Consider the following 9,167-nt stretch of genomic DNA (forward strand, 5'->3'; position numbering starts at 1 on the left):
ATGGGAGAATGGGAGACGAGAGCAGCGGCAAAGGTGAGGAAAGAAAGGAAACTAAAAACATTAACTGTAGTTGTGAGCCTACGGTTGGGATAGAGGCTTTCGCATGACTCGTTCTTGTTTAATTATTGCAAATTACAGGCACTGAATCTGAGAGGTTAAGAAATTTCAAGAAGATCACACAGCCCAAAGCAGAGCTTTGCCCTGGTTTCAAGAAGATCACACAGCTCAAAGCAGAGCTTTGACCTGGTTCCATACACTTCATTTATTTGACTCTGTCCTTCTCTGCCTCTCTGCCTTCCCTATAACTCAAGGGAGAGGTAGCTCTTGTCCAAAACCGCTGGCTCCTCTGGTAATCCTGATTCCACCCATGGTGACCAACCTGGGTTAGCCTGGACTCAGGGTCTTCCGGGGACACAAGAGTTTCCATTATAAAACCAGGACAGTTCCGGGCAAACCAAGATAGTTGGTCACCCTATTCCACCCCCACCTACTCCGGAAGCTAACTCCATCAGTAGTCCCCTCTCTCCTGCAGTAATCTCCTCCTCTCCCTCATCTCTGCTCCTCTTTCTTAATTCTCTCTCTTCCCATAGTGATGCCACTGTCTCCTCTTCTTGGCGCTCTAAGCAATCCCCGTCACCATCTCTGGGAATGTTGCTGAGTGTCTGCCCTTGATAATCCTATTTTCTCACTCCACTTACAAATTCCTCTTTAGCAATAGCCTCCACTCCCTCAGTTTCAATTAGCATCTGGATTTGCCTTCGATGTGTAAATAACTCTCATTTCAGTTCCTGTGCTAGGTGCCAGGTGTCACACTGAACCAAAGAGACATGGCAGTAGCTCTCAGGAAGCCCAGGTTCCAGTGGGACTTACAGTCAAGGACACAGCAATCACAATAATACTGCATGACAAATGCTTTCGAGGAGGATGTACAGGGTGCTGTAAGGAAAAGTAGAGCGAAAAATGCAAAAAAGCCTTCCTAGAGAGCTGAGTTCTAAGTAGAAGCTTAAAGGACGAGTAGGACTTGGCCAGACTAAGAAAGTTCAGAGCAAAGGGGATTGTGTATCCAACACCAGAGCTCAGTTTTGAGGACCTGAAAGAAGTGCAATCTGACAGGAGCAAAGGGCTTGAGCCGAAGTAGAAGGAAGGCTCAATGTGCCCCATTTTATAGGTCAAAGCAGGGGTGTAGCTCAAGTTCTTAGAGCCATGGGGAGCCATTGAAAGGTTATAATAACAGAATTGACATGATCAGATTTATATTTAGAAATGTCTTTGGTTTTAGAGGGGAAAATGGATGTAAAGGGGGATGCCAGATAGAAGGCACCTGTAGATGTCCAAAGGCAGGTGATGGTGATGGTGATGGTGATGACTGGGGCTGGGTTGGAAGGGAAGAGAAGTAGACGGGAAAGATAGATTCACATGCTAGTAAAAGTTCATGAAACAAAATTGGACTGAATTGTTGTGGAATGTTTCGTACGCTACACCGAAGTTCCTGAAATTCTTTATCTACAGCTCCTTCTTTGATTCTGATGAACAAGCATGAATTGTGCCCAGCCCCGCCTTTTCTTGCCCAGACATTCCAAGGCCTGCAATGACCCCTCTGCTTGTATTTAGTTAAGGTGGGAAACAGCACCAGGAGTGGAAACCCCTGGGCAGGATGGCAGAGACCCAGGTTCTGGTCCAGGTCTATCACTGACTGACTCCATGATCTTGAGTTAGTTGCTTAACCTCCCTAGTTTCCTTTCCCTCACCTAAAATGGGAATAACAACAATGAAAAACAAATATAATAGTAAAGAAAATAATGACAAACTTTTATGGTGATTACTGCATGCTTAGCACTATTCTAACTGCTTTACAAACCCTATCTCATTTAGTCATTACAACAACCCAATGAAATAAGTACTATTTTTAATCCCTACTTTACAGATGAGAAAACCGAGCACAAAGAAGTTAAGTAATTTTCCCAAAGTCACGTAGCTGGTTAAATAGCAGAGCTTGGACTTGAAGCCAGGCCATCTGGCTCCTGAGTATATGCTCTTGACAACTATGTTATACTACACATGTAACTTTTTGTAAACTGCAAAACTATCTACATAACATGAATTTGTGTCATGATTAACTCTCTTATGCTTCCTGTATTTGTCACTGGTACAGTCTGTCTACCATCTCTGTTGTCCCATATCACTATTGTCTGAATTTCTGTTTAACTTCCTCTGCATCGAAGCAGATCGCAAAGACTTAGAGCCCAGCAGGCCTGGGTTTCCCTCTTGGTCTCACGTTAGGTGAGTTATTTAACTTCTGAACCTCAGTTTTCTATTCTGTAAAGAAATTACAATAACATAAGAATGAACGGGAGAGTTATAAAAATTAAATTAAAATGCAAAGCCCCACACCCCCAGTGAATACCAGCTTAATGAAGTTGTTTGAACCATTCCTCTGATTGTAGAAAGTCCGTGTGCTCAGGGGCAAACACTGACACTGGAAACTTCAGAAACCAGGGAAGAAGAGTTTGTCGCCACAAAGCGACATGCAGAACATGTGAAAATGCAGAACATGTGAAAATGCAGAACATGTGAAAATATTGACAGAAATGCAAACACTTGCCCTTCTTGTAATTAAATTAAAATGCAAAGCCCCACACCCCCAGTGAATACCAGCTTAATGAAGTTGTTTGAACCATTCCTCTGATTGTAGAAAGTCCGTGTGCTCAGGGGCAAACACTGACACTGGAAACTTCAGAAACCAGGGAAGAAGAGTTTGTCGCCACAAAGCATGGTAATGCAGAACATGTGAAAATATTGACAGAAATGCAAACACTTGCCCTTCTTGTAAACATCTTTTCTTACATAAGCCCTTGACCTGTCAGCCCATGCCTAGAATTTTGAACGAATTATTTTCTCTTCTCTCATCAGAAGCATGTGTTAAATAATGTCTCCCTCTGAGTTCAAATCAATACTGCTTATAAAACATATTTAAAGGCCAAAAGAAAGGAGTACTTGTGAATTAAATGGATGCTCCACTGGATTCACCAGAGTTCATTAAAAGACTCATTAAACCTCATTGGGCGGCATTCAGTACAAAGTAGTAAAAAAAATTGTGACTAGAAGAATTTTAGTGAAGAAATAGAGCTTTGGGACTTGCAAGAACGTACCATCAAGGGCGTGGGGAAATGAGAACTCTCACACAGTCTTGTTAGGAGGTAAACTAGCCACTTTGAAGGGCAATTTGAGCAGACCCTGGCAACACTCTAAAAGCTCGATGACCCAGAAATAACACATCTCATCATCTATCCTAAAACAAATCTTGTGCACATGTACTAGGAGGTGTGTCCAGGGATGTTTAAGGCATAACGATGTATAAAAGCAAATAATTAGAAATAATATACATATGGAAAAATGGCTTCTAAAATTATGAAACAGGCTTTCATTAAATACTCTGCAGCAGTTTAAAACAATGAAGTAGAGTCAAAATGAACTCACATGACTAGCTCCCCTAGACATGTGGTCGAATGGAAAAGCAGGTAGCAGAGTATATAAAACAGAACAACATAAAACAAAACAGAGGAAGTATGTGTTTTCTATAGGTATATGTGTGTACTTAAATATGTAGAAAATGGTCTGGAAAGATAAATACCAAATTGATAAGAGCGAGGAGAGAGGAAAGTGTAAACGTGACCTTATCTTTCTATGTATTTTTAATGAGGGCAAGGTAATTGTGTATTATGTATATAATTAATAAAATTATCTTACTGGACTAACAAAATGTATTCTTTCCTTTAAATTGAAGCCCTATCGAGTTCTTTGGGTGAGCTGCTTTATCAGCTAACATGAATTTGTAATAAGCACATTGCTTTTCCTGAGAAGTGGGTATTTCCACCTTGGCTTTTACAGCTCACAATTACACCCAATAGCCAAAGGACTTCCTTCTTGCACCAGAACCATTTCAGCCACAGAAGCTCTTCCCAAACCAACGGAAGAGATAGTCGTGGGCTCTCCCTTCACCATTTCTATTCCTCTGGCAGTAGAAGCTTTATTAAGTTCCTATCACACTCAACATCTTTCTGCAAGCCAACTCACTCTTAAGAAAGCCTGTTACTACCTTCTCCCCATGTTACACTCTCTCTGTAATAATCTTAACTCTGCCACTGTCCTTCCTCTGCCTTCGCAGGAGACACCTCATGGCTGTTTGACTGACCAGCTACTGACACCTAAAGCTGACTTAGAAAAAACTATTATGAATGCTGAGCTCTCATGGTTCACTGATGGTTCCCATTTAAGATGAAGGGAAATATTGCGCTAGATATGCAATTACAACTTCTTTAGAAGTAGTTAAAGCAGCTCTACTGACGAAAGCCACGTCAGCTCAACAGGCTGAACTCTGCACCTGGACTAGAGCTCGTACTTTGCAAAAGGTGAAACTGCACACATTTACACAGACAGTTGTTATGTCCTGGGGTCATGCATGATTTTAATATGCTCTGGAAACAGAGAGGATCTCTAACCTCTGGAACATCTCAAATTAAGAATGGATTCTTTGTTAATAAATTACTGGACTCAATCCAACTTCCATCTGCCTTGGCCTTTATCAAAGTGCCTAGACGCCCAGAATTAGAAGAAGCTAAAGGCAACAATTTGGCTGATAAAGAGCAAGTACTGCTGCCTTAAAATCTGTCAAAACTGAGGCTTTCGTAGGCAATATTAATTACCTCTCAAAGGAAAACTTAAAACCCATTATTAAGGATGCTCAGTCTAAGGCACCTTATAAGGAAAAACTTTATTGGGCTGACAATAGTTGCAGTTTCAATCTACTGATCAAATTATGATACAGCCCAAACAAGGAACCCATCCTATCAGAGTCCATGAAAAGACCCCTGACAGAAATGACTCATCAAATGACCCACTGGGCAGCTGATAAACATAAGATTCATGAAAAAATACTGGTGGAATATATCTCTAGGGCCACCAAAGAGGTACAATTGACTTGTATGTCCTAGGTACAATCCAGGAAAGACCACCCATACAGTCCCTGAACATTCTGACTTGCCTAAAGGACATTTGGCAAATGGATTTTATCCAGCTGCCTCCTTCCCCAGTTTGTAAATTTGCTCATTATGGTTTGCATGTTTTCTCATTGGGTTGAAGCATTCCTTTGCAGACAAACCACTTCTTTGGCAGTTGTGAAAATAGCACTAGAAAAGATTATACCCACCTGGGGCATACACTCAGAACTACATAATGACTGAGGAACACATTTTACTGGCCATGTTATAAAATAAGTCTGTGAAGTTTGTCTTATTCTACAACATTTTCATTGCACTTATCACCCTCAGTCCTCTAGACTGGTAGGAAGAACAAATGACATTATTAAAACTCAATAGGCAAAACTTCTGGAGACTTGAAAATTAAAGTACTTCCTCTGGTCCTTTTGAACCTGACGGCTGCTCCGTTTGGGAAATACACACTCTCACCATTTGAAATAATTACCAGCTGACCCATGTGTTTGGACATCCCTGTTTTCTGATATTCAACTAATTAAAGGAGACATGCTTCAGTGTTGCAAGGGAATAATCAGAGCCACAGATAAAAACCGTATCCTGGTAGAACAATCGTTCCACAGTGTGCTCCAGGAGATGAAGGCAACAAACATCACAATCTATAACCAGGTGATTTTGGCTACTGGAAATGACATCTTCTAAAAGATTCTTTGCAGCCTTGATAGAAAAGACTAAATATAAACTTTAAGGTGTTGATTCTTGGATTTATGTTCTCATTTAAAGAAGACTCCAATGCTCAACTCGACCTCTGAGCCAACTGGAAAATTAAAATTAAAACTAACCAGGAAATCAAGCAGATGACATCTGATGTTAACAGCTTTCCCAAGTTTCGGGACCAGGTCTGGTACGTACATGCACCCTATTCTAACCTTATTATTCATCCTCTTCATAATAGATCTGCTCTATTGCACTGGTAAATTTAATGAGCTTCTTAGATACCTAATAATTCAACATTCTTGGCAATTTCCTAATTACCAAGATTGATATGCCTAATGTCCATGTTAATTGCTATTCTTATGCTCATTGCCTTGCTAAGGAGAGTTTACTTAATTTGAAGCATCCCTAGTGACTTCCTTTATTATGTCCAAAATGGTGACTAGGCAGTGCTTTGTTAAAACCTGTTTAAGCCTAGCTGGAGTCTTTACCTCCTCTGAGGGCACTTCTTTTGGCAAATGGAAAAATAATGTTCTAGTGAACTATTCTTAAACTACAGCAACTAGGAAAAGTCTCTCCAAATGCTGGATGTGTCTCCAAAGACAATGATCATCCAGATCTAAAGACCCTGTAGATACATCATTACCAATTTCACCCTAGTCCCCAATGCTACAGTAGAGTTTAAGTACCTATCCCTTAAAACTATTTACAGAGTAAGATGATACGATTGGGTCTCTCCATCTTGTTTTGGTTGGTGCACCCACAAAATCTTTCTCAAAAGCTTTATTCCTCTAACATTTCAACTGCCTAGACCCTCCCACTCTGTCTTTTGCCCTCAGCATTAGATGAATGGCTGACCCAAAATTGTAAGAGATGTAATCTCAACCACAAGCTTTTTGTCATGCCAGGTCCGGATAGTCATCAGCTGGCCCCTTAGTGAACTGTAACAACCACATTGATCCTTGCCTGGAATGTATTCCTAACTCCATACCTTAATATATTCTTAGCCACCTACTACATGCCCCTTCCAGTTATAATTTTGTGTGTGATTACGAAGGGGGTCCATGACTTTATGAATACTTCAACAGTGGGCGTATGGCAAGACAATGTCTTTTAGGCTACCATAGCATTGCATTTCAAGTTTTTGTTAAAGAAAAAACCCAACCACCATCTCATAGGTCTAAACAAGACTTGACAACCTTCTCTTCACATCCCGTCTACTCTCCGTTGATTTACATTCCCGAAGGATTTATTCCTTGGATTGGTGCAATCTTTAATGACCTATTGCCAAAGAATTTATCCCTAACCCTAGCTGTATTAGCAAACTCAACTGCTCAAGACTCGGCTCAATGACAGTGATTCTTGGATTCCCTAGCAAGGGTTATATTAGATAATCTAATAGCGCTCAATTGTCTCCTTGAGGGACAAGACGATGTTTGGGCCACAGCTAACACCTCTTGTTGTACCTGTATCAATACTTCTGATGACGTTGAATTAGAACTGAAGAAAATTAGAAAAACAGCACAAAATATCTCCAGTCCAATGTCTTTTAATGGCGCCCTCTGGTTTCCCGTCATTGCTTCTAGTTGCCTTCCTTCATGCATGGACCTGTGGTTAAGATCAGGACTTCAAATATTAATGATTGTTATTGGAATTTTGCTACATGTATTTATGTTTAAACTTCTTATGCTACTTAGATCTGCTTGAGAGTGTCCTTACTTAGATCTGCTCCAGAACCTCTACAACCACCAAAATCATGGTCACTCAGTGGGTTGAAATAACCAACAGGGCATATTTACCTGAACCTCCAGGTGGCTTAATAAAGTTCCCCAACAAGGAAACTGCCTAAGAACCATTTCCTGACTGCCTCCTTGTTGCTCAGATGTGTCCTAACTCTAATGACACCAACTCCCTAAAGTAACCATCAGAGATTAAAAATTCCCCTGACGTGGGATGTGACTTTCTGGGACAGGTCCATCCCAGTGTCACAGGACTAAGCAAATCTATGGTTGATCAGCAATGCTTTCAGAGAAAGATTTTGCCTAAAAGAGGGAAATACAAAAGGTGAAACAAAATGGAGTCACTTGAGTCAAAGGTTTTTAAATAAATCCAGGAGACCATTAAGGAGATGGACCTTACACACATCCTTGCCAGGTGAGACTGTGAACTTCTGAGCTGGGCCAAACCACAGACATTCTAAGGACTCTGCGATGAACACCTGCGACTTGCTACAGTAATGGACTTGTGCTTATTGATAGCCTTAGAAGCTACTTATGTTTAGCCAAGACTAGCTGCCAACACCAATCAAAACTCTTTGTAAACAACTTATGCAACCATTCCTTTTGATTCTTTTCTTTTTAAAAACCCCTGACTTTTGCTGCCTACTACTTGGGTGGCTACCCAAATCTGTGTACCCCTAATTGCAATTCTTTGATCCCAAATAAACAAGTCAGCTTGGTTATCGCTTCCTCATAATTTTAAGTTGACATGGTCTTCAAGTCCTTGGCATCTTGCTCTCTTGCTTCTCTCACGATATTACCCTCAAATCGATCTTGTTTGATTGTCAGTTTGCCCTTCCTGTGAGGAGAGGACTTTCTAAGAGAAATTAAATATCAGCTCAGCTGTGTCCAAACTGTCACAGATTATATAGTACTAGAATTTAAATTAATGATATGTCACTCTATTTGATGGGCATAGAGGACATATGTAAACATCAAATACTCAAGACAAAGAGCACCTCACTCCACCATTCAGACCCACTCTGCAAGTTCACTTGGGCAAAATCTGTGCAGAGTCTATTGACTGGCAGAGTCTCTGAGAAAGACAAGTTCAGGGAAGGGATAGTGTCTGGTACCAAGACCAAGTCTTTAATTTCATCGTTTTTACCTGATGTAAAAATGCAACATGACTTGATCATCTTCTATGACAGTCTCCTTGTAGGCTACAGGGAAGAATATTATTCAACAAAAATCCTCTCTCTCTCTCTCTCTCTCTCTCTCTCTCTCTCTCTCCCTCCCTCCCTCCGTCATTCTGTGTTTCTGTGTCTGTTGTTGTGTGTTTGCATGTGCACACACATACATGGAGCTTTGTTACCTTTTGTCTCATTTTCTGTTTGTGACTCTTTCTCTTGGTGGTAGCTGGTCCTACTGTGTGTGCCTCTGTCTGTCCCCCTTTTCCTTTCCAACCTCATCCTCTTTCTCTGGATTTCTGTCACCCCTTTTGTCTCGCTCACTTACCATACGATAAACCAAAAATAAAAGAGTTTAAGAGTGGTCAGATTGAATTGAGTCCAAATCCCATTTCTCTTTCTTACAACTTGCGTGACCAGCAGTATTTTCCATAATCTTTCTAAGTTCCAGTTTCCTCATCTGGAAAATGAGAGCAAACGTGGCTTCTTCTCAGAGCTGTTCTGAGGTATTGATTGATGTCATGACCCTAACAAAGTATCTTGATCCAATAAAA

This window comes from Pteropus alecto, unplaced genomic scaffold (genome assembly GCF_000325575.1).
Source record: "Pteropus alecto unplaced genomic scaffold, ASM32557v1 scaffold39, whole genome shotgun sequence".
NCBI lineage: Eukaryota > Metazoa > Chordata > Mammalia > Chiroptera > Pteropodidae > Pteropus > Pteropus alecto.